Here is a 26,573-nt window from a genome sequence, read left to right on the forward strand (position 1 = left end):
CCACCACACACACGCTCACAGCCACCCACCAGCACAGCACAGAAGCATGAGGGCACCAGTTGTGCTACACTGAAACGCTTCCACTGAACTGCGACATGACTTGTCATTCACATGCACCGCACCAAACAGGGCCTATGTTGTGTAACTATCACTCTACACACACACACACATACAGGCACATGCAGGAGACATTAGGCACACAAAATGGCTCGATTTTCCAGTCTACAGTGGCCACTCCCCACTACACAGGTGGTACAAGTAATAATATTCTGGCTAGAAATGTCCACCTTAGGTATCCTTTGGAAGAGGGCAACTCTGCTCATATATGTCTAGAAAAGACTGTAGAGCTGCCTCATGCACCAGCATCCTCTTTATTATATCCAGCCCCAGAAATGTACCAGGGGCACTGCAGAATGTAACCACACCGGGCCTCTCTTCAGCTGGTGTATGATGCTTTACAGCCACTATTGGGAATTAGAGCTGCTCCTCCATTCACTGAGACCAGACAATACAGAATGCAGGAGCCACAGAAAAGTCCCCATTGCACGCTAGTTCTCTGACCTAAGCAAAACTCAGTCACAGGGGGGCATTTCCCAATACATTTGGGAAAATATATCCATCAGATGTATTTTGAACCCTCCACGTAACCCCTCATCAAACATGTGAATAGATGAGCAGATTTGATCAAAAATCACAGACTTGATCAAAATCACGCTCACACACAAATGCACAAATGAAACATGTATTCCTCCCATCATCCACACACCCACAAATGTATACATGGATCCAAGTGGGAAAAAAAGTGCACAGACAAGTAAAGTTCTCTGGAGGTGCTGAGGTCAGTTGGTGAAAACCAAATCATGCCTCACAACCATTCAAACTATCTCTGTGTAGTTATAGAAAATTCAGTGGTAGAAATACTGTGTGTACAGTAACATTTTCCAAAGAAAAGGAGTGACAGAAAAACCTAAGTTATATTTGTAAAAATAAAGCAGGCCTTACATGGCTAAGTCTCATACAAGGCCATCTCAAAACCTCTCGCCAGCGTAGACAAAGTTCCATTTTGGCAGGAGCCAAGAATGGGAGCTTGCTGCATGTGGAGGGGGAGCAGGAGGGCAGAACTGAAGCTTGGAGAACTGCCATCCTTGAGGGTGCCCAAGCATGCCCAAGGAGAAGAAAAGACAGTGATTACTGCTCCCATGGAGACAATCCACACCCAAGAATAGCCACTGGCTCACAGATCTTGGCCCACATGCTTAGTTACAGTGGTCAGCCTTGTTCTCCATGACTGTGACACAGAAGTGGGCAGCAGAACAGTGACTGTTTTACTGCCACCAGCAATCTGCTGCCCTGGACAGTGACCGGCTTCATCTACGCTTAAAGCTGGCACTGATTACACTGGCCTTGAATAAAGCTTAGGCTCAGGGGCCTTGGCTGCTTTGGAAATTGTTAGCCTATATTTTTCTTTCAGCTGTGATAGACAAGGAGACAACTGGGCAAAGGAGCTAGGATACTGAAGTTGTCCAAAAGTTTGGATTTGATGTATAAGAAATTGCTATGGATAGGTAGAAGCACCTGCTTAGAGGTTCAGCCTAGCAACATCAGGAATTTGCTGTCAGTTGTTTAATAGAAAAGCTCAGTGAAATAGCAGAAAAATAATTTAATCAAAATTTTTAATGAAACAAGTTGAGTTTTCCCTATCAAATATTGCAAACAAAACTATTTCATCCAGAACCAAAAGAGTCTGGTTGAAAATGAAGAAATTTTGAATTTGAAGTGCCACTATGGTGGCTTATAAGAACCACAGTACAAATGTCTCATGTTCCTATTTTACTTTACATTCTGGGGTCTTCAAGTGGATTGCATCTGCCGTGAGACGCACTGATCTCAATCAGTAAAGGAGATTCCAGCATTGTTGCAGCTGTGTGCTGCAGTGCATCATGTGCAATGAATCCTGGCAGGGGTGCTTGGCCCCTAAGGGGAATGAGACAGCCTCCTGTTTCCTCGCAAAAACCAAAGCAAATAGAAAAGACAGGTGCAGAGATACATTCATATCAACAGTCATATGAAGATTCCTCCAGTTAAGATCTTTACAGCTGGAGGCTTATGCAGTGCTTGCTATGCTGATGAGTGAATTTGCAGCCAAATACTGACCCCACTGAACTGGGGCCAATCAACAAGTCTATGAAAACAATAGTTTTAACTGAAAGCCTAAACAATAGCTTATGGATGAAGTAATTAAAAATAAACCAACATGACTATCAACAAATCTTACAAGCCAAAGATACTTAAAGAACAATTAGTTGTTATTTTACCCAATAAAGAATCATCAGAATTGTCAGGTTTAATTAGAAGTAGTTCTTTCACATAGTGTTTAAATATAATCATATTTTCTTGTTATAATAAGTTGTGCAGGCCAGAAAGAGAAATGGATTCAGAAATGGAACAGAAAATTTCACTACTGGTGACTGCGCAACATTATAGTCCATCTGCAACTTTTGAATTTCCTTACTCGCTAATGGCTGGAAATTAGGAAGCCATGCTTAGAAACATTGCTCAGTACTTGCTGTCTTCCTTGTACTCTTCCCTCAGCATTTACAACTGGCCACTGCTGAAAACATAAAAATGAACAAGACAGTCCTACTGCTCAGTGCTGAGGTGTCAGTTTTTAGGTTATGTCCTACCACACCACAGGATACCAGCACTCAACCACAGGAGCTGTCTTCTACTGAAGTGAAAATGTCATCCAACGAAAGCTCAGCCAAATGCAGCCAACCGCTGGTAAGCAATGCAGTGATGTTCCCAATAATTCTTATCTCAACTCTCATCAAGGAATAGCTCTAATCTCCCCCAAAACCAAAACATAATTTGTTCAAAAGGGTGATAATAAAAGAAATCCAGGTGGGGGGGGGAGGGTAAATGACATGGAGATTTTTAGGCGCATATATATTAATTAAAAAGAGACATTTGTTCAAAAATAGCCCACACTGCTAATAAGTACTTTGGAGTAACCTTCTGAGCAATAACCAAAGCAGCCTGTCTAAGAAGGGGATTGCAAACCTCATGCTTTCATTAAAGTCATGAGTAAGAAAGACCTTCCTTTTCCTGCCAGAGACTGAAGCAGTGTTGTTAACTTTTTCTGTTTGAAGCTGTGCAGAAAAGAAATACACAGTTAGTTCCTAGATAAGCTGTTGAACAAAAAACAATTTTCCAAAAAAAAATTTTTCTTCCCATGCAGAGATTCACTCAACAACCTACAAGCAGAAAAGAACATAGACTTCGTCAGACATGCTAAAATCTCTCCAAATAAGCAATCCCTAGTGTTACTGCTCTCCTCAAAAAAACCACGCACAATTTATTGCTGGCTGCACATTATTGGAGCTACTTCTATCTGCTGATGCCCAAGGCAGAGACATGTCTATGTAGCTAGTGAAAACAGACTGGCATTCCCAGTCCAGTGCTGCTATCTCAAGTTTCCCTCTAGTTGCATGCAAAAGCCTACAAGCAGTATGGGGATCACATTTCCAACCCCTGTATCAAAGCATAGGGGACCAAATAATACCCAAACTCCTTTTCCTGCACTCCCATGCTGAAATTCATGATCAGCCTCTGAAGACAGGACAAAGGGGAGCTGCCATGACTCAAGGAAAAGCTCTCCCAATGAAAGGACCACCATCAGCATTACTTTCACCATTGTTTATTCCAACAATATTGACCAAGTTAATGTTGCAGTACCTTTTGAATGTAAAGCCCTTTCCACCTCAAGTCCTCTTTCTTTATGTTTAGCCAGGGAAAAAAAAAAAAAGACAAAACAAGCTGAAGAGTCAGCTTCTATTTCACAGTTAAGCAAAGGTACTTAGAAACTAGGGTAGTGGTGCTCACAGACTGTAATGGGCACCGATGCCCCAGACACCTTTGGAGCTTGGTGGGTCTTGATTTGGCCCTTGACAACCCATCTTGAGCTATAGATATGGAAACCAAGGTGTGGCACAAGGCCACCTTTTCCTGGGACAGTCTGGCTTTTTTTTCCAGCCCAGCTGGAAGTGTCCCGTTCCCTCAACAAAAGCAGGGCATATTCTAAGTAACAATATACAGACTATATAAACAGATTCCTCTATCTTGTATTTCAAGGAAACTTTCAGATACTTATTAAGAGTTATCAAGACACAAAAGAGTAGGCCTGCTGAGACACTGAGGTAGGACTATTGACCTTACTATTTCTCACCAGACCTGTGTCCAGTCTCTCAATATTTTTAAAAAAGAGTGTCATTAAAGATAATAACCCTAATCGGAGGTACTGGGAGAGGCACAACAGGATAAAAAACACCCCATACAATAATCCGCTCCATAGTCATTTTGTCAACAAGCCTGAGTTTGTCAACATAACTGCCTTGCTCACACAGAGACATGCCATATGTTTTTTACAACCAATTATCCTCTCTACAGCTAGAACATGTTCCCCTGCTAAGGCAAAACCTGCAACTCCTGCTCCCTGTCAAAGGCTCTGAATGTGCACCACATCAACAATTTTGTCCCCCAGGGCCAGCTATCCTAGCCCAAGGGACAGGAAAACCCCCAAACAGCACCTATAAAACCCACTAAATCAAACAAACCTGGAGAGAGGGAAGGAGAGAAAGAGCTACCATTTCCTTAAAAAGAAACACACAAAAAAAAAAGTGAGGCAGCACACTCTCTTCTTGCAGCTTCTGAATAGAGAATGCTATGAGAGCAGTGGCAAGGGAGCAGCCACTGATATGGAGGAGAGGGTTCAGGGTCTGACTGTGCATTAGCTGGCACACCCATGCCATCAGGACATGCCAGTCCTACTGGGTACTGACCAGCTGCAGACAAAAGCACTTCTTCTCTCAAGAAATAGCCAGAAGGCTCCTTTTGGTTCTCTATTTTAGAATCAAACCTAATTTTGAAGACTCCAAATCTTCTGCAAAATTAACTATTGCTTTCAAGACAGCCATAATCAGGGCTGCAGGGGTGGCAAGTAAGTACCAAGATCAATAGCGTTCTGCTTTAGAGATAGAAGGGCCTTCTGAACATTAAAAACAAACAAACACACACACACACACACACACACACTCCAAATTTTGAAACAGGATTGCAGGCTCATTTGCTGTTATCACTGAAAGACGCACACACCCAAAGGGTGAGATGCACAAAGAGTCCACGAGATGCCTAGTCCACGAGACTTGGTAATAAGCACCCTTGGGACAGCAGTAATGGAGAAAGGGAATGGTCCCAAGTAACACTATAAACAGTGTGCTGAAGGGGGCATTGGTGGCTTGGACAAGACAAGTGAGGGGCACCAAGCAGACCATACAAGGGCTGATGTGTCACCCAGCACACCACAGAGGAAAGTTTTGTCTGAGCTACCAGCTGTAATGACATGTTGCAATTTACTGCAAGTCTTGCACAGCTTAAAAATCTTGGGAGCTTTGTCACTGAAGTCAATGGGAGCGGGAACAGCTCCAGGGAGACATGGCAGTGAAATCCCGTTGCCATGGGGTTACCACAGAGAGATGTAAAGCATAAACCTTGTGAGCATGGCTACCACCTTCTGAACTGCTGTTCTGCAGGTGTTCAGAGGAAAGGAGCTTGCTCCAAAGGGCAAGCAAGGCTGGAGCTGAAAAAAGACAGATACTACTGTTAATACAAACCAAACTGAAAGGCCAAGGGTTTCTGTTTGATTTGTATTCTCTCCACTGATCTGTGACCCTTTCTGACTTATCCCTCTGACCCCTCACCTCCAGCAGTCGGGTGAAGAATTAGTCACTTTAAGTAAGGACACAAACACTGGGGCTCTGATCCATGCTGGTTGCCTTAGGATCAGGAAACTGTAATTCCCTGCAGCATGTGCTGCAGGTTGTGATGCTCCTCCCATTGGTCATCTATCTTCCGTGGTTCCTTGGCAGAAGGGCAATTTGCTGAAGAGTGCCCATGTCAGAAGCATTCTTATCTTACTGTAGGTAGATAGGTTGTCTTGCCTAAGCCATCTAATCAGACAGCTATTTCATCATTTTACCTAATGGGCGGCAGAGATGGCAAGTCAACCTTTGCAAGTCTGCTACTCCACTAACACTGCTGAAAGGGTGAGACATTGTCCATGAGTAACTCAGGGTATGGAGAGCTTCAGAAATTTTGTTCTGTTTTATGACTGAGCCTTGTTTGAATGGGAGCAAACACAGCTGGGACCATCCAACTGAGTTCGTATTAAACGAGAAGTTAATCTTATCAGAGGCCTCTACCGACAAAGACTGACTGTATTTCCTCAGGGTCTGCACTTGTCCCATGGGAGGGACAACAGGGACATGGAATTGAAATGGATGGCTTGCTCCCACTGCGGCCTCCGCAGATTTGCAATTCAATTCAATAAAAGATGGAGCAGGCTGCTGAGCTGCCTTTGAAAGGGTCAGAAGGTTCAGAAGCAGCAGGAGGGAAATGGAGGCAGGGTACAAGAAGGAGAAGAGCTGATGTTATTCTTCATTCCAAAGTGAATGCTCTGCCCCAAGGGCAGGAGAAAGAGCACCTCTCTGATTCAATTACCAACAGGACCAGAAGAATGAGCAAGCGCTGGATGGCTGATATACCATTTGGCAGATGTGCATATGACTCAAACCAGAGTGAAGTAGCAGCTTACAATCAGAAAACCTTTGCCTGGGGTACTAAAAACCACCTTTCCTCACTAGTGTCCACAACATGTCCACATGTCCACATGTTCTGTCACCTTTAAAGCATCTGCTGATTTCCATGAAATCTTACAGCTAAACACAGAGCCAGGGGGTTATACCAAAGTGTAGATATACAATACCTGAGTTTTTGTATCAGTTACAAAGGGTTACAGAAACTAGGCCAGAAATATAAACTGAAGTGTGCTAGCAGACCACTGTGACTTATCCCTTTGCTTTTCTTTGTTCTAGTCTCTCAAGAGGATGAGGTACTGCTGTAGACAGCACTGCCTAAGACCTGAATGGCTCACACAAATTGTAAGACTGTGATGATGAGAGCAATCTAGGATGCAGAGAGGAGAAGAGGGCCTGAAAAGGTTGTATAGAAAATCCCCTGATTTAACCACCGAATGTGCAAAATTATGAGTCAGCAAGTTCTCTTTCTTGAAGCTTCAATTTCTTTTTCTTGCTGAAGTTCAGACTATGCTGCTCTCAAGAAGTACAATCTAATACAGTCAGTGCTTCACATTAACTTGCAGTACAGTCCTGTCCCATATCAATGATGACAGAGCCAGAGCTAGGGAATGTCAGGATTGACCCTGTGCTAGACTGGATAATGAGGACTTTATATGCTTTTGGTCAGCTTCAGTCTCTGGGTCAATGGGGGCATTGCTGGATGTGGTTCCTTGCCTAATGTTAGGAAGGACATCAGGCAAGATGATATGAATGGAGCTTTCCGGCCTTCAGAATGGAATCTTCCATAAGTCCATTTCTTTATCCCCCTGTCATCTTATTTCCTGACAGGATCTGCCTCTGTCCAATATCTTTGTACTGCATGTCTTCAATCAGGACTGCACACACCACTTTCCTGTGAATCTTTCCCAGGACAAACTGATAGTGACAAGAAGCAGAGATATCAGTGCTATTATGTCCCAACTCCCATTTCCAGTACTGACTCCTTCCAGGAGAATACATTAGAGTTAAGGTGGATGTTCACCCTGAACTTCAGCATAAAAGAGGGAGCTGCAGAACACAGCACTGAAGCTTCTATGGCAAATACTTCATGCAGGTACATGAAGTATGAGTAGATACCAACTCATCAAGCCTTCAGAGAAAAGGAAAAATGGAAACATAAGACTTGTACTTCTCCAGCTACTTGGTATTATACTTCCCCCAAAAGGGAGCTGTCTTGCACCCAAACACATACCTCTTTTACCCACTACCAAGAACGGTGAATGTTTTCTGCCTTTATCTTCAGCTTAGCAAGGCAATTTCTTCACCATTCTATAGTGTTAGCCTGGAAGCCTCATTTAGCAGATTACAAACAGCACTGCTAACACTTCTTTTAAGATGAAAAGTCTTGACTAAACAGTCACTCTGTGGAGTTAGACCTCTCCTGGCATTACCCTATTTCCACTTAACAGTCAGGCAGATGAGATGTTATTTCTCTTCTCTCTCCTAGGCACTAATTTACCCATTTCCAATGCATTTCATATGAGCATCTACCCTAATATTTAGTTGATATGATTCACCTGTGTTGCAAAACCATTTAAGAAAGCCAGCTATCTTTGTTTGGGATCAAGCCCAAAGCCAGGGCCTCCTCCCTTCTTCTCCATCCATCAGGATTTAACTGTCATCTTTTCAGGGCTCTCTGTCTCAGACAACTTCAGCAAAGTGCAAATTCTGGCTGCTCTAATCTCATGGTTTCAAAACTCAACTATTTCCATTTTCATGGATAGATGCTCCCTGTACTTTGAACATGCTTTGAACTTTGGGTTTGAACAAACTTAGGAGATTTCAGTCATAATCAGTGAGATTTCATCTAGGGGAAAGAAACAAAAAAGGGAAAAAATGAAAAAAAAGATGTTCTGTATGGATCAGACATAAAATCAGCCTTGGGTTCAGTCAGAAAGGTCAGATGAACTTCCTAATGAGCCCTACCTGAGTTTTGAGCTTGTACCGACAGCTGAAACCAGTCAAATTTCAGTCTCAGGTTTCATTTTAAATGTTTCATGAACTTCTAGACCTCACAATTTTACACATACATAATTTGGTTATTACCCCAATTTAAAGAGTGGATATAAATCATATCACAAGAGAAGATGGCCAGACTGTTAAATCTCTCCCCAATTACTGAATTTTTCCATAATATGCTGAGGTTATTTCACCTAGACATACAGTAGAGGTCACAGACGTCCGTGTGATAAAAGTTTCTCAGCTAGGCCTTGATCCTGAAACCCACATGGAGGGCCCTTGGCCTGACACAGGTCACTGTAGGTCCCCACAAGTGCTGTCTTGTGGAGATCTCCAGCCTCACAGACTTCTGCCCCACGCAGCAAAACACACTGCCTCCCGGGCAGCAGTGTGTCCTGCCCCCGGGAGCCCAGGAGCTGCAAAGTCTCTATACCAGTCTCTATGCACAATATAAGAGCCTGACCTTAGTTTTACGTGGCCACCTAAGAGGAAGCACAGCGCAAGGGCTTGCACTCACAAGGCAAGGAGGCCATGGCTGGCCGAAGCCGGCCACATCCCTGCCATCAACCCTTCTCGGGGGCTGCCCTTCTTCCTGGCCCACTCATGCGCATAAAAAGCAGGGTTTTCCCCCCACTATTCTTCCTTTGCCTTATGCCATTTTGTAGTAGAAAGGCAGGGTGCTAAGTCTCGTTGTCCATTATGGTCCAGCTTCCTAAACTCCCTCGGACAGTTTCAACCAGAGAATTTATTTTTCTCCTCTCTTCCCGCAGTCTGTTGAGTGGGGTCACTTGAACAGGCTGCCTGTGCTTCACTGAGGGCTGGATGACACTTATGCGGTGAAGGGAGGCCACAATCAGAACTGCTCCTCTGATTTGCCTGAAGCTGAGGGATGGAGGAGGGCATGGGCACGGCAACAAAATGAGAGGCCAAGGCCCGGGGCATCTCCAGGCCTCCTGCCCAGACCACATTTGCAAACCAGGCTGTCTCCTGACTTTTCCCGCGGACTGTAGCAGGTGCACAAAGGGGGGGGGGGGCGTAATCTCCATCCTTGGAGATATTTGCAGCTTGCCTGGCCGAGGCCCTGAGCAGCCTGGTCTGACTGTCCCTGCCTTGAGCAGGCGGTTGGACTAGAGGCCTCCAGAGGTCCCTTCCCACCTACATTATTCTCTGCTTCTGTCATCTTCCATATTGTTTGACTGACACACTTTTGGGCAAGAGAAGAAGTGGAATGTGAAGTGTTCATTATAAACATACAAATATACAAGTATTCATATATATATAATAGATATATTCTCCCATAAAAAAAACATCAGTCCTTATTATCTCTAAGAGAAGGGAAATATGAACTCGTTTTTAGCTGAAGCTGTTGCATCTCCTTTCTGCTTATACAAACCAGGTAAAAATAATCTACCTTGTCCTAATAATTTTTAGCTATCTCAACACAACTCAGATATGCCGTGGGTCTAAAGTTCAACTCCAACTCAGATATTATTAGGATCATCAACCACCTAAGGGTTGTGATAAAGAAAGGGTGAAGGAATTGGAAAGAAGAAAATTCCAATTAAAAATAGGATGTGTAGAGTACAAAGAGAGATTGTGAAATGATGACGAGTGAGTACGGGAAAGACAAGCAGAGACTGTCAAATAAGCAGCAGGAATGCTAAGAGAGGGAGATTTTAATAAAAAAATACATGACAACTAAAGCTAGTCAGAAATCATTATTTTTTTTCCCCTGGAAACATTTCTACAAAAATGTAAGTTGTTAGTTTTTTTTCTAAAGGCTCACTGTAAATAAAGAGCTTTCATCAAGCACAAAAATATTTTCAGTATAAAAGGGAAAATACCTTTTTGAGATTTTTCTATTTCTTTTAATGTTTAGGAAAGTAAAAAGTAAAAAATTAATAATAATTAATAACCCAATTGTCCACTGGAAAAAAGGTTTAGACACCTCATAGGGTAACATGCAAGGGGATGTCAGCCTGGGGCAGCTTGACTGTTGTCAAGCCATTATCTTTCCAGGATACTATTTCACACTTGCTTTAAGCAAGAATTTTACACAGACACTTACTATTCCTTGGGAAAAAAACACACAAGCAGATTACAAGGAGAAAATAATTTCATATCTAAAAGGTAATTGCAGAGATTTATGGGGGTACAAATATCATGACATTAAACTCCTTCCTTCCATTCTCGCACACACACACATCTAGTTCACAAATAATTCTCATCATTTGCTTGTGTTTTCTACAGCACCATTGATGAAATCTTCCTTCCTACGGTACTGCCAAATGAGCTGTTTTACACACAGTAGCAAGGGCAAATAATCCATCACCTGGCCCCTCTGCAACTCACCAAATACACTGCAGTCTTATTTACAATATAAAATTGTATTTATCTTTACAATATAAAATGCTGACTTTTCAATTTTTCCCACCATCAGGCTGTAGATATTGATAATGATATAAATATTAAAATCATTTCTTTGGAACATTTTCTAAAGAGCTATTCTGGGAGAGGGAAAATCCCAGATAACTCCAGGGCCTGTGACCCTGATTTATCGAATGCCCCAATTCACAAGGGTTACTGGTATCAGCTACAGCAGGAAGGGATACTTGAAATCAGGACCTAACCTCAGCCTGAGCTTCCTCCCTGCCCTCCATATTCTCTATTCTTTTTCTAGCATTAGCTTTCTTCCAGATTACGCCATTAAGATACAACAGCCTAAGGGAAAGCCCAGACCAAATATACAGATTCTTCTTGCATTTCTGCTGAATACTACACCGAAGATGTGCTTGCCATCTTTCCCTATAGGGCCCTTTATGAAAGTGGTTGTCAGGGTTATTTCTATTATTTTTCTGTTTTGTTTTGTTTTGTTTTTTCCTCTTCTAATGCTGGCATAGCCAGCTGGAGAAGCTGGCATTGTGGAGTTCTCAAAATATTTGTGTTTCCGGAAGGGAGCGTAGCAGGGACTACAAGCAGGAGGATGATGGAGAGGGGTGGATTTGCTCATGACCTTTTTTACACACAACTCACCCTTATTCTTTTTAGCCAAAGTGACCTCATTGTGCCATGCACACACCAAGTCTGAATAACCACAATTGTCATGTTGTGCAGTCTCATCCTCCCTTACCCAGTTATTTAGTACCCTGAGCCATTGCTTCTCATTTACAGCAGGTCTGTGTAGAGAACTATTGTTGCTGTTTGACAGATGAACATGAAGGAAAAAAAAAGACAAAACATTGTAGTAGTTCACATCAGAGCCAAAATTCAAACGTTCAGGAGACTTTCTTTGCCAAATCAATAAACAAACAAACAAACAAACTCAATTTTTTTCCTTATTTTGGCTTAAAGAAAACATTTCATTCAGTTCAGACAGAAGTGTGTCCTTTCCATTTTCAGTAAGTTAAACAGAAACAAACTATGGAAATAAAAGGCTAGAGGCAGACACTATTCAGTAGTGCAGTGTTGAGAGGGGCTGGCTTTCTCCTTCTGAACCTACTTATGTTTCCCCATTTTAGGTCTACTTCCTCTGCTATGGGAGATTCTCATGTAATTTAAGGCCAGTCTCCACATTATTCTGCTTTGTACTGCGCACACAATGCATATAGCCAACCTCTTTAGGAATCCAGTACAAAAAGGATTTAAATACTTCATAGGAAGTGGAACAGCTCCAGCAGGAGGGAATAAAAGAGATTTACCCCAGAAAATCTGGGGTAGAAATATAGTTTTGAATTGATCAGGGAGGGGCCCGAGTAGAATATGTGTTTCCACCAGTGTAAATGAATGTCTGGAGCAGACGGTGGTGTTAACAGGGGCCCTTCCTCCTCATCCTGTAATTTAGGAATTTAGCTTCTTACTTCCTCCCTTTAAAAAAAAAAAAAAAAGCCTTTTGGCTTTTCAGCAGATTTACTTGTAATTATTGTTTGACCATGACTGTTTTAAAAATTATGAGGAAATAGTTTATTTGCCAAAAACATTTGATTTATCCTCATCCCGGATTACATGCTAATCTCTTCAAACCAGGGATTGCTCTTTTGACGTACAGCGGTTGCACAGTGGTGCAGTAAAACCCAAAACTTGATCAGTGCCCCTTGACACCAAAGTGACACATCTTACAGTGGAAAAGTTAAAAACAAAACAATCCACCCCCTCCCCCCCAAAAAAAAGAACAGATCACCCAATTCTTAAAGATGAGGTCATACCTGAACTCTTCCCAGTCTGTTTATCCCAAGATTTTTCACATAGCCTAAAGGAGTTACTAATCCAGATGATACTGGCATTTGATAACTGTGGGTTAACTCATTTCCTAAAGCTCCAGTGGAAATCTCAGCCTTAGAGAAAGGTAACAGCAAAAATTTTCACCTTGTGAGTCTTCAACAATATCAAGACTGGCCTTCTGAAGCACCGAAAATGGCTGAGGAACCAAGCAATGAGTAAGAGGAGCATCTCAACCACAATTCACTAGCATCACAAAGCAAAAAGTTTAAAAAAAAAAAAAAAGGTAAAAAAGTAAACTAAACACTGCTCAATTTAGCAACATGCAAGGCTTGCTGGGAACCGCATTGTGACCCCCTCTCAATTCAGTCACCACACACCCAGGGGAATCTAAACCTTCCCCATTTACGATCCCTGTGCCAGGGGATAAGCTGGGTGCAAACTGTTCAGATAGTACCAGCTATTTCAGAAAGCGACCTGGCAGTGCCAGCAGTGCCATCCCTCCACCCAGCAGAGATCATATGCTGCCTCTCAACAGCATGTAGATGTTGTTTGCTCATCCTTTGCGTCAACTTCAGTAGGGCTCCAGAAAGCAAAAAAATCCATTGCAGTTTTGCTTATAACTGTTTCGTTCCCACATTGTCAATGTTCCCTGGGAATCTGGCTTTCCTTACAGCAGTTTGTTCTTTAATGACTTTTTTCTGGAATTTAAAAATAATAATAATCACAGAAAAGGTCCTGCTAGCCAATTCTGAATAAATGAAATCCCCTTAAAAAGAGCCGTTGGCAAAAATGAAATAAAAAAATCATCTGCCATGTTGCCTACACCACGTGCTTTCTAAATGTGTTGTATCCAATCTGCAGTATGAACTTTCTATATAACAGAGATTTAACAAAATCTGGTCATGTTAAATTACATAATTCTCAAGATCTGGTTTCTTTAAATCTCTAGGAGTATGACAGAAAAGATGTGCACTATGAACTTTGATGTTAACGTGAATGTTCTTTTTTGTTTTACCCTTATGAGTCAAATTAAAGTCATGGGTTTTGCATACAAGGAAATAGAGCAAGATGCTCAGATGTGTCATAAGTGTCCATGTAATGGCTGTATAATGAGTAATTTAATCAATGAAACCTGTTTGCAGTGCCGAGCCAACATATGCAAGGACACTGTTTGACTGAATTTTGAGAAAGAAGGGTGAATGACTGGGAATGCCAGTCCTGTGACCCACACAAGTGGAACAGCACAAGCTTCAAGCTGTGCAAGAACCAGCACTTCCCAAATCTAATTTCAAGCAGAGCATTCCTTAGAAAGGAAACGAGAATTTCATTTTGCAGGACTCAAGTAGTCCCTGAGCTCCTTACTGGCAAGCAGGCTGAAATATTGCCAGTAGATTTTTAGCTTGGTTTCTAAGGAAACAAGGCCTTTGTGATCACACAGGAGTGCGGGTGTCCATGTGTGTGTATGTTAGCCTCTCTGATGCCCTTCACCTCCAATAGCCTTTGAGCTCATTGGCCAATGCCAAAACAATTTTACTGAAGAATCGAGGTCTTGAAGATTCTTACTAGTGTCAGGAAAAGAGGTGACCACATAAAGGATGTGCTGTTCATTCCACCACTGATAGAAAGGCTAATGAGTGTATTCTTTTCAGACTTTAAGAAATCCAGGACACTAGATACTGTACTTCATTATTTGTGCAGTTCATGGATCTAGTTGTTTTACCTTGCTGAAGCATTGCCCAGCAAACACTGGAATGAGCTCCATCAAAAACAAATGATCCTTCTAATGCTGCTCACCACAGAGCAATGCTGGACGTGAACCAGTGCTGGCAAAGGGATTATAAGCATAAACTTGGTAGAGCCCTGCATTTCCTAGTGCATCGTGTTTTGGGAGGAGAAGTGGGGCTGAGCACATCTCAGATGGGTGGTTTCAGGCTGTTGGACTCCCTCACCTGGGAGAACATGGATTATTTGACCAAAATGCCAGAACCCCACTGGCTTGGTTGCTTTCATCTCCATGCTGACTCTGTTCTCTAAATGTATCCAGAGAGTGTGTCTAGGAGGGAGGGAACAAGGGCGCCAATGAAGCGGAGACGTGCTTAATGTAGACACCATTAATAAATCACTGATAGTTAAGATATAGATTGGGTGATGGGTGGCAGATGGGAAGGAGGAATGTCAAATTGCTTTTCTCATATAGATTATTGGATTAACAAGGAAGCAGCGGGCGTGTGGCAAACCGGTGTAACAAATTACTATCATTAAAAAAAAAAGGAGCTCATCGCAGGCTGGTAATAATGCCATGTCGGCCATTAGCTCTCTGGAGAGGTACTCAGAGCACAACATCCGTCTTCTGGAAAAGAGACTGGAACACTAGAGTGAAGAAGGCCCCCATTTACTTCTCTTTCCCCCTCCCCCTACCTGCTACTTTAGAGCACATGCTGTTGAAACAGGGTGGCCAACAGCAGCTGCAATGAATAATCACTATAGCTTTTAATAAGCACTGCTAATTATTCCCCCCTGTCTCTGACCAGGCTTCTGCACTCCCCTGCACCAGCACAGGCAATATCGGTGTGAGATCAGGAGGCAAACAACAAACTGCCAGACTGACTGTGCTCTTGGGTCCCAATCCTGCTCCATCTGAAGTCAGTGATGAAAATCCTGTTGCCTTAAACAGAAGCAGATCAAGTCTTAATTTTCCTACTGCTCCAGATGCCAAGCACATGTTTCTGTCCTGCAATGCAGGAGTTACACACTACTGTTGTGCTGTAAATAATGTCTGCCCATATGCACTGAGTGCAACAAAATGAGCTCAAGTTGGCTTCAGTCCTTTCTGACTGTCAGAGTCCCTGTTGCCTCCTACCAGGAACTAGGTACCCCAGTAAGCCTAGAGCTAATACAGCAGAAGAGCAACAGTCTACAGGTGCTATGGGGATAATGTGTGTATCTTTTATAATGAATAAATTAAGCAGTGGTGCAGTTTTAAAAATTCCATTTAGAATAGAGAAGGAATGAATAGAACAGAACAGCTGAGTACGCCCAGTATCATCACTGGTCTGTTATTTATGGGTTCAGACACTTGGTCCCACAAATTTCCAAGTCAGCTTGGACTGAGTAAAGTCTAATCATCTTTTTCTTCCATCCCCAGAGCATGTGTCCATGTTCACTTTTTGGACAACCCCACTGATATGAGGGAGACTGCAGCCCACTCACTTCAACCTCCAAGCTGGTCTGTGAGAGCTCCTGAGCCCCCAGCTGCTTATGTGTGCCCTCTCAGGAGTCCCTCCAAGCAGCACAGTCAGTGTGGGTGAAAAAAGTTTACCCACTTCTCACGGCCCAGACTGCAATAACAAGTACCACTTTTCTGCTTGCTACAGCACCACTGTTCCTACCCTGCTGGCCTCTTGATTAATCTCTCCAGAGACAGCATAGCTGGCAACTGATGTTCAAAAGTTTAAGACACTTTTCCTTACCGTTAAAGCACTCTAGAGCTACAGAGCTGGCAAAGTAACACACTGAAGCCTTCTCCTCACTTGAGTGCCTTTCTCGTGTGAGCAGGGACCATCATTGCAGCAGAACAGGCCTCTGGCATGGCAGAGAGAAGCCAGCTGCTGACCCACATTGAGATCTGGCCCTTCACTGAGGCCTGAACACCTTTTTGCAAGAGGGCAGCTGTCTGGAGCACAGGGCAACAAGGTATCCCTGGACTGCTGCAGGACAGAGCCCACCTTGTCGTAATACAAATACACATGAAATCAGAGGTGAGCACATAATTGAGCCTGATATAGACCGTATGTGCTACCAAGCCTAATGAAGGTTGCCCAGGTAATATGTAACTTCCAAGTACTTCTCTCTGAAACTTTCTCTCCTTTTGATTCCTGTGTGTGTGAAAGCAGGGTTTTATAAAAGCAAGTAGCAGATCCCCTGCTGTGGTTTCTTTCTGGAACCTCTGCTCCCCACTTCCAGTTCTTGCCTTAGTCCCTGTCCACCCCCACCTCAGTCTCCATCTCAGCCTTCTCCCTGCTAGTCTCATCTCTGCCTCTCCTTCCACTCCTCCCCCTTGCTCCTGCCCAGCTCCTTGCTCCCTCTGAGGTCCCTGTTGGTCTCCATTGCATGTGCCCCACTCCTCCTTTGTGCCAGGGCCTTTGTCCAGTCAGTTGCAGTCTCTCTCAGAGCCTCCTAATTTTTCATTTAGTTGCTGTTTGTTCCACTCTGGGCTCATTTTGGCTAGAGGCCTTGGAAAGTGGGACACAGAATGTCCAGAGAAAGAAACATCAGGAAGTTTGAAGAGGGTGTTTTTCTAATTTCAGTGGTCAGCGTCCACATCAGAAAAACCACTGGCGCTGCTGGTCCTCAAAGGCCTTCTTGTTTGTCATTTTCCTGAAGAGGCCAAGGACTAACCAAGCTGTGGAGACTCAGACGTCACCAGCAGACTGGCAAGGGCACTAAGGGCCTTATTCCTGCCACCTCAAATACACCTGATCTGTGATCGGGTATACTTCTGCCTCCAGTGTTGTTAATCTGGCACTTCGTATATGCATTAAATTACTGTTTAAAACTCCATTAAAAATGAAGTGTATGTATGTGCATGTGTGTGTCCCTCCATGTGCATGTTTGTGTGTACACTAATGTCTCAGGACTGACGGGACCATACTAGGGCTATTATTATAGAAACGCCGCAACCTACCACAGGCGCCAAAGGCTGCAGCTCTCCATGGAAACTCTAATCCCTGTGAAATGGGATCTTCATTTGTTTTTGTTTTTAAGAAACCCACAAAAAATAGCTAAGAGATTGAAAGGATAGATAGAAAGCTTTAAGAAGACAAGAACACCAACATCCTATCTCGCAAACTGCCCCAGCCCTATTCCCAAAAGGAGTCACACTGGTTTTTAGGGTTTACTTCCGGAAGCACAAGTTATTTATGTTTTCCACCCACCTCTGTGTCAACACACACCTCATCCGTTGTCCCTTTGTCAGTTAAAAAAAAAAAGAACAGATTAAAAAGGAGGGCAATTTCATCACCTACACATTTCTCCCTATATAATTTGTCCTGGATAGATGACTAGAAATGGTGGAAGTGGTTTAAATGTACAGTGCAGAACATGTTTGTCCATCATATGCTTAAGGGAGTAAAATAGCAACAACACCCACTGATTATGTAGCCAATATTTTAACATTACATATACTACTGTGTGGAACGGATACAGGAATGATGTTATCATGATATACCAGATGAGTATTCATTTACTGGCTAATCTATAGATCAGATCATTACTCACTATGCTCACAAAGCACAGCTCTGCCCGGGTTTCTGACTACATGGTAATAACAAAGTTAAGAGTGCTAAATCTAACCAATTTCCATTCAGAATTTTCACTGCCTCTGTTGTGGTATCTGAGCCACAACTTTAGGGCTGAAAAAACAAACCTTGGGTTTCCATTTTCCTGTGCAGTGCATCAGTGGAAAGTTTCAAGTCCCGTCTGTCCAAGCGACTCCAGCTCTGCAAAGCATTTGCTGCTTTCAGCTCTCTGTCCACTTGCCCCCATTATGATGTCACTGCTGTTACCCCGTGCACTGATGATGTCACAGTGCTTGGCGTTCTCATCAGCAAACATCAGGCTGTGGCATGAGCTGAGCTTAGCTGCTAAACTAGCCCTGATTTATTTAAAAAAAAAAAAAAAAAAAGAGAGAGAGAGAGAGAGACCCAGAATACATCCGGGTTTTCAAACCTGGATATTTCAGCAGGGGTTTTCATCTCCTGTGGTGCAACAAAAGACCACAACGTACAACATACAAATAGTGGCAGAGGGGAAGAAAGGAGTAAGAGGAAGATGAAAATGTGGATTTCCCGTGAGATACAGCTCCTGTTCAGGTGGACATGTGGAACAGTGATAATAAGGTGAAAGTTTGGGGGGGTGGGGGGGAAACTGGAATTCACCCAGCCTTTATTGCTTTTTCTGAGAGGAAATAGTCTTTTCCTGCTGACAGTCCTCACTGTAGTAAAGTCCCCTTTTCTGACTGAAGAATGTTCTTGTCTGAACTAGTGTATTCACTTTAAAGTCACTTTGCCAATGAGAAAATGCTCCTGCTTTGAAAGGGAACTGATCCCCTGAAGCTTAAGACACAGGGCAGCTGTATAGGATATGAACTCCTGAGTTATAGGCCAAGGCAAAATGGCCCGTATGTGACACGGAGCAGCAGACTTTGCATGAGAAACAGCAAAGGCCACTACAAAGCATTTGATTTATATGATTAAATAAAATTTGTTTATCAAGCCACTGAAGTACGTGTAAAAATATGGTATCATGTCAAATATATAGAATATGATATGATAAATATATATATGTCTTCTAACATTCTGGCAGGGTTCAAATAAAGACTTCAGCAGTGGCATCTAGAAAAATAATCTCAACTTCTCTGAGCATCCCTTGAAAGCTGTTTGTCTATCCATGGACCATCCTTGCCCTGCCAGACCCCTGGGGCAAGCAGCTCCAGACCAGAAGGTCTTCTGCTATACATGCAGCCCAGAGACTTCCAATTCCCAAGTTTTCTTCCCCATTAAAAGTGCCAGACACACCTGAAGTGCAGGACTTAAAAGATATACATCATTATTGACAAAGCCTCTTGAATTTTATCTGTTAATTAACTAGATGCCACCTGGTGAGTACAGGTGTTTGGCATTTCCCTAAGACACACACACAGAGTCAGCAGCTGCCATTCATTATATTACCTGAAACTGCCAAATGTCCTTTACTTGTGGCCCAGCACAAAGAACTGTATGGGAGGTGGCTAAAATGCTGTGACTTGCTGTGCTGCAGTGAAACTGTGTTCAGCTTTAGCTGCAAAGGAGGCTGAAGTCTCATACCGATGAGCCCCAGCAGCTCTAACCATTAGGTGTAGGACGTTGCTGCCCCAACCGTCTTTCTGCCGGAGGTCTGACACTACAGCAAGGCCAGCATGATTTGTGCCCGTGTCTCTGCTCATCCACTGTGGCCAACATGTTAAGCTATGATCTGAATAGGGTAAAGCACAAGCCCATGTGCCTTTCCAGTGCCCCGTCTCTGGCACTGGTGGGCCCAGGATGAAGGGAGAGTAGGGGCTGCAACACCACCAGCTGCGGCAGCCACATGGTTCGGCATCCAGGACTGCAGCTCAGCTTAGGGAAAGCTGCCTGACAGGCAGTGTGTGGTGCCAGCACTGGCTCACAGTCCTGGAGCAGTCCCTGCCCCCAAGTCAGGGGTACGTCACACATTATGGTATTGCTGGGGGGGGAGGATCATTCATCCTCCACGCACTAATGCAGAGGCCTGCAAAATGGGATAGCATCCCCACACCCCCATCCCCAGTTCTGCCAGGGCTCAATGTTCAAAGCTGGTTGGGGCAGCCCGTGAAAATGGGACTGAGGGAAGCTCTGATGGGACAGATGGGAAGGGATCCGAATACCACAGCTCCACCAGGCTCATATTCAGAAACAGGGCAGCCACAAGTGGCTTTAGGGGAACAAAATGCTCAAGTTTTAACACAAGCAAGCTCCCCTCCCCTCCATCGTGTGCCCCTCTCCTTTTCCCTCATTGGTCACCCCTTCCCTGTCTTTGCCTATAGTGGGTGTGTGTCTGCAGGTGGGAGGGAACTGCTGGGGCTTGCAAATTGGAGGTAAGCTTGAGGTGTCCTGGACCCACTTCTACTGCTAAGTCGTAGGCCGCCTCTTCTGCCCTAGACAGGGAGCTTTAACCTCCTCATGGAGCTTTAAAGAGAAAGGATCTTAAGCATGGCCTAACACAGCTCATCAGAGAGGCCTGTTGCCTTGGAGGGAACATAGGGCAGCTCTGATGGCAGCAGAGAGGAGACAGTGGTAGGACCATGAAAGCAGGATATTCAGTGAGCATCCAGGCTTGATCTTTCAAGGGAAGCTTAAGAGAGTAATTCATCCAGCTCCCATAAAGCTCTTCTGAAAACCCATACCTCCTGTTGGGTACAAGACCTAGCACACATCCCCCTAGTTTGCCTGCATGAAGCTACAAAGTGCCTGATATAGGCTCAGCACCAAGAGAACAACAGGGTCCCCTGGCCAGGCTGCCGCCAGAGCTGTGTGGACAGCTGTGAGACAGCAAGGCCTCCCTTCTCCACCCCCACCCCCCTGCTGATTAGTATGCTGGAGAAAGGTTTTGCATGTGCATGATATCTGTAAAGCCTGCTGCCGGCTTCTTGCCAAAGCACTGATTTTTCATGATGTGAGTTATTGCTTTCTTCTAGTAATTATTGATAATGCTCTTGGATGAATTACAGACATTTAAAAATGAATTAGACTGTATGTGTGTCTGTCTCTCCTGTCCCCCTTTTGTTTCCCCACCACAGCATCTATGACTTTGAAATGTTGATACATATTCATTACAGTTTCTAAGACTTGAAAGGCATAGCTAAAGGGAGAGCTCAGATCAACAAGAATGTGAAAGCAGCAAGGAAAGCAGGATATGTGGCTGTTAGCATTGTGAGTAAGCAGCTTTGGGAGTGGTTAGAACAGGGGCAAGGTACCAGGAGATGCGAATTGCGGTCCTGGTTCTGCTGCTCTCTCTGATGACTGTGGACAAGACTTTGTGCTTGTCACACTGTCGCGCTATGAAGGTTCAATAGCAACGACTGAGACAGTAATATAATAATAATAAAAAAGATGTTTATTTCCTCACACAAGTTCTTGAATTAGTAACATCCATTAAAATAATGCGATTACTAATTTAGAAAGGATAACACAAAACCATCAGTTACTAATTTAGAAAGGATAACCTGAAACCGTCGATTACTGCGCTATTAATTGGAAGGACTGCTTATCCCTACTTGAAAGCTTTCTTGTTCACTCTCCTAGTGAGAGGGCTCTCAACCTCGAGGAGTTACCTTAACCCAGCGTCCCAGGAAAAGGGGAGGGGGGGGAATACTCACGGTCCAGCCGGAGAGGATGATCAGGTCACGTTCCCGTCCCTGCTCAAACTCTCCTAGCTGCCAAGTCTCTTTTTATACGGCTGGGGCTCTGGGCAAACACTGCTTTTGCTGACTTTTAGCAAGTTTCGCAATCACAGGACTGTTTGTTTGTCTGCTCGGGAGGACCCTGCTAGCGAGGCAAGACCCCAGCACCTCCGTATTGCTTCTCCCCTCCCCGGGGGTCCGTGCAGATTCCAGGTGGCAGACTTCACTTCTCCAGTCTTGTTAATGCTGCCATTCCGCAGCCTTGCGCATATCAGTCCTTGCGCATATCGGTTGGTAGACGACTTTAGTCCTGTTAAGTCCTCTGTTCAGCAGCTTTGCGCAGGTCAGCTCTGGTGCTATCATTTCTTCTGCATATCAATTGACAAACTTCAGTCCTGTTAACTCTTCACTCGCCCGTCAGTGCCTCAGCTTCCCCAGCCATAGGATGCAAGCAGCAATGCTTACCCCTGCTCTGAATTCCTCTGCTGACTGTGAAGCACTATGCTAAACAAATACAATCTGAAATTGGTGGCAAATGAATCCTGCTATCACCTTTCTTGTCATTTCCAGTTGTCAAAGCAATGAAGCCAATGAAAGATCTTTGGAAACGAAAACCCTGAGCGGGTTCCAAAACACAGCTGAAAGCTTCCTCTGCTCGTAGCATTTAGAGCAGACTCTTGGTGGATATACATGTGCCCGTTTGCACAGCCATGAATGCACGTGCAAGCACGATGCTTTGTGCTTATGTGGAGACTTAAGTTTTGTTCCTTCTTGTTTTGAAGAGCTCCTAAATTAAAGTTAAAGCAATTCTGAAAGGAAGTTTGGAGGGACCTTCCACACCTGTTCCTAGAGGCTGGGATGCAGTGAGAAAATGCAGATGAAATATGAGCCTGTTTCTTACGGCCATTGCCACAGTGCAGGTGTGAAGAGAGAACCAAACTGTCTTTGTGCCAATGGGGTGACAGAGTGTCACTCTCATCTGCCTGTTTTCTCCTTTTTCACTGCAGTTCCTTGAGTGCATGCCTTTGATGTGAAGTTGTGTCTAGCACTAGGAGGCATTTGGCTAGTGACATCCATTTAGGGCAAGACAGAAAATCACATTATATAAAAATTCAATCATTACTTTGGAAATATCCTTCCTAACTGAAGTTTAATAAAACTACTAGAAAGTTTTGTTTTTTAGCAAGCTGGCTTTTCTTTTTTTTTTCTTTCTTTTTTTTTTTTTTTTGATAAAACCAATGCAGCTGAAAAATTCCCAAACAGGTCTGGCTCTGACATCTGAGCAACTCTGAAGCAAGCGCCTGCCTCTCCTTGGCACAGCTTCAGACTGCAGAACTGTTGCATTTGGGATATCTTCAAGCTCTTGTGTGAAAGCACATTCACCTGTTAAAACTCTGCCTAGACTACTCATTTTAGTGCCTTTCCAGTTGAAACACCATGAGCAATTTTTCTCTTTCTTCCTAAGGATTTCTTTGTGCTGGTATTACATATGAGTCTCATGAAAGGTATCAAATTAACAGCAACAGAAACCTCAACACAGAGCAGATTTAATACTAGCAATGCTTGAGTAAGCTTTTTTCTTACAGCTCCTGATGCTAATTTTGTCTCAAATACTATCCCCAGAGATGAGAGGGTAGCTTACAGCTTGTTCAGTTTCTAGCCTCTCTGCCAGGCTTGCCAGTGAAAGAGGGAGTCAGTTTCCAGAAGTGATGGTATTTCTGACATTCACTGATCGAGTAGGAACTGAACTGGGACTACAAATTTGCAGTCCCTGCTGGTGTGGGCTGGATTCATACTGGCAAACTCCACATGAAAAGGCTGTCTAACCCATTACTGAACTGTTGATGCCAAGACATTCCCCCATCTCCTGTGAGGATTCATTTTATAGTCTTTATGATGAATAGCCCTTGATATAAAATAGTAAGGCATGAAGAGGTACAAAAAAAGAAAAAAATATATATACAGGAAGAAAGCATAGCTCTTTGTTTTTGTCATGCCTGAAGATCCATCTCTGATCTCTGGAAATATGCAGGCTGGATAATGGATGCCATGAGATTTACAAAGGAGATGTTCTTTTATCACCTACACAAAGGTCACATCTGGAACATAGGCTTTAACCATCACATGCAAAGATGGATGCAAACCAGGTTTCCAGGAACACTGACCAGCTGCAGTCCCCAGTGGTGCTTTGTGAAGCTGAGTAGAGATGGGATTTGTTTTAGCCAACGTGACACCCCCCTCCTTCCCCTAGTGCACCCGGAAGGGAGGTCATGGAAAAAATGATTCTGCCATACACAACTGCACCTGTGCTGAGCTCTTTGCCACTCTAAAACACAAGGATATGAAATAATACTCAGACTCACCTTACTGTGAGACCCCAGCAACCCTGAGGGAGGACACCATTGGAAACTCAATAACCCCATCAAAGAGCAGAAATTTCAGCCCACACATCAAGCCCCAGCTCTACTTTCCGAGCTCAGCTCTGGATTTCTCTTAGGGGGTCTCCTCCGCCCTTGCTCTGCAGCTCCCTTGTCCCCAGGTAGAGCCACCAAGAGCCGCTTGCTGACATGAGTCAGGCACCAGGCACTGCAGACCAGCCACTCAACAGCATAAGCCAACTTAGCACCACAGGGCCAATGGCTCTATCCCAGTTTTACACCAGAGGACAGTGGGGCCCAAGTGTGGTGTTAGGTATGTGATGAAATTTGTTGCTTAATATACGCATACTCAACACCGCAGTCACGTTGCAGGGCTGTTTCTGTTCAAGAGGCAGCATCTAGAGCAAAGGAACAGTGGTTTGTAGGGTGAACCCTGCTACCTAACCAATGGGATGCCTTAAGGCAACACCACCTCTCTGTGCCTCAGTTTCCTGCATGTGGGACTCAGAAGGCATGTTGAAGGATCCTCTGCTGACAGGGACTAGCCATGCCCCAGGTGTTATTACAGATGCTCCTTTATTGAGGTCATGACTCTGGCAGCTGCTGCTCCTTCATAAATGATCACAAGTAAATCAGTGGTGTTGACTTACAGTGATACTTACAAGATAGTTCTGTTTGATGATAGACTGCTTTAACATGGCTTTTATCAGTGCCTTCCTCCCACGATAAGGAGACTCAGAAAGACAGCAGTGCCTTAGAGAGAGCTGGCAACTGCTGTTCTAAATTAATACTGGGACAGCCTCCTTTCACGTCTCTTGGTGGGAGGCACTAGAGGAGGCTCAGCCATAAGGACTGCATTATTCATGACAGCGGTGTATGTCCTCCTCACAATCAGTTGTATCATCTCCAGTGAGTTATTTTCTGAGGGTACAGTTAGACTCCAAGTGGGCTGCATATTCCTTTTCAATAACAGGCTATCCGATCTCCCTCTGCCCATGTCTGCAGAGTCTGCCAGGCACAGACTACTCAGGGAAAAACAAACTGTAGCCTAGAGCAGGAAAAGTGTAAATGAACAGAATGCTGGAGGTTGTTTCAAACAGCTAGCCCAGAAAGGACTGCAGTTTGAGAGTAGCTGCATCTCTAAAAAGACAACAAGAGGTTCCTATGTATACATACAGGATATCACAGCCGAGTGGTATGTCAAGCACTGGAGCCACAGGGGACCATCACTGTAGAGCATGAGTTTTCAGGTCCTAACAGACTGGTGTGGTATGGGCCAAGGTAAATACACAGATCCCCACAGAGGGCAGAGCCAAAAAGACTGTACTAAAAGTACAAAAAGACTACAGAATTCAGACTTAAAGCCGCAATGTAGCTCTTTGCTGATACTTGGGGGAGGCAGGAACATGAAGGATGGGAGTGTGAATTCCAGGCCATTAGGAACAGGGCTAGTAAATACAGGCTAGTGATTAAAGGAGCTGGTTACATGTTTTTATAGGTGCTGTAATAATGTATTGCTGTGGGCAAAGAGATGTGGCATAGGAAACAACAGAATATATCTATCTGAAAGGAGTTCATTGCCCATGCTAGAGTGCATGCAAACACCAGAGCCTGGATCTATGCTGCTGGCTGCCTTCCCAAACCTGAGCACAACGAGGCAAGAGGGGAACTGCAAATCTGTTTCCCTGAGATTCTGGCAAGGGGAGAGAAAGTGTTTTGTAGGATTCTCATTTTTCCTCATGAGAGAGAGGCCAGCATAGCTTTTTCTACCCCTTGAATGAGTCACAGAACCAAAAAGGATAGCAGTCTTCTCCCTTGGACAATATTTCTTCCTCTGCCAAGTGCCAGTGCTTGTCTCTGGCATGCTGTCTCAGATCTTCATGAACCTGAGTCCAGTGGCCAGGTCCAGCCACTTCTTCTACTTGATACCACCTCATTTCAGATGTCCAACAGAAGGACAGAAGGTGTCTGAGCTTGAGCTGCCTTCAGCCCAAGAAGATGAGTGGCAACCCCCACTCTGCAGATGCACAGGTACAGACACATTGTCAACACCCCTGGCCTCAAGCAGTGACAAGTTTGTCCCTGCTGGCAAGGGCCATACTCCCAAAGGGTTGAAAGATGACTCCAGGGTGCTCTCCCAGTCCTGTCATTCAGCCTCCTGCACAGGGAAAATTGCTTCACTGGCCAGGAAGCACTTTGTAGAGGTAGCTAAGGTCACAGGAGTTCTCCATCACTAATTTCCATCATCCCTGTGACTGCAGCTACCTGAGGGAAGTGAATCTCCCTGGTTTTTTTCAAACTTTGGTGTGATGTATGAGGAAGCCTTAAAGCTATGCCCACAGCTCTCCATCTTCATAATCAAAGATAGGT

Source organism: Apteryx rowi, unplaced genomic scaffold (assembly GCF_003343035.1).
Source record: "Apteryx rowi isolate R43461 unplaced genomic scaffold, aptRow1 scaffold_134, whole genome shotgun sequence".
Classification (NCBI taxonomy): Eukaryota; Metazoa; Chordata; class Aves; order Apterygiformes; family Apterygidae; genus Apteryx; species Apteryx rowi.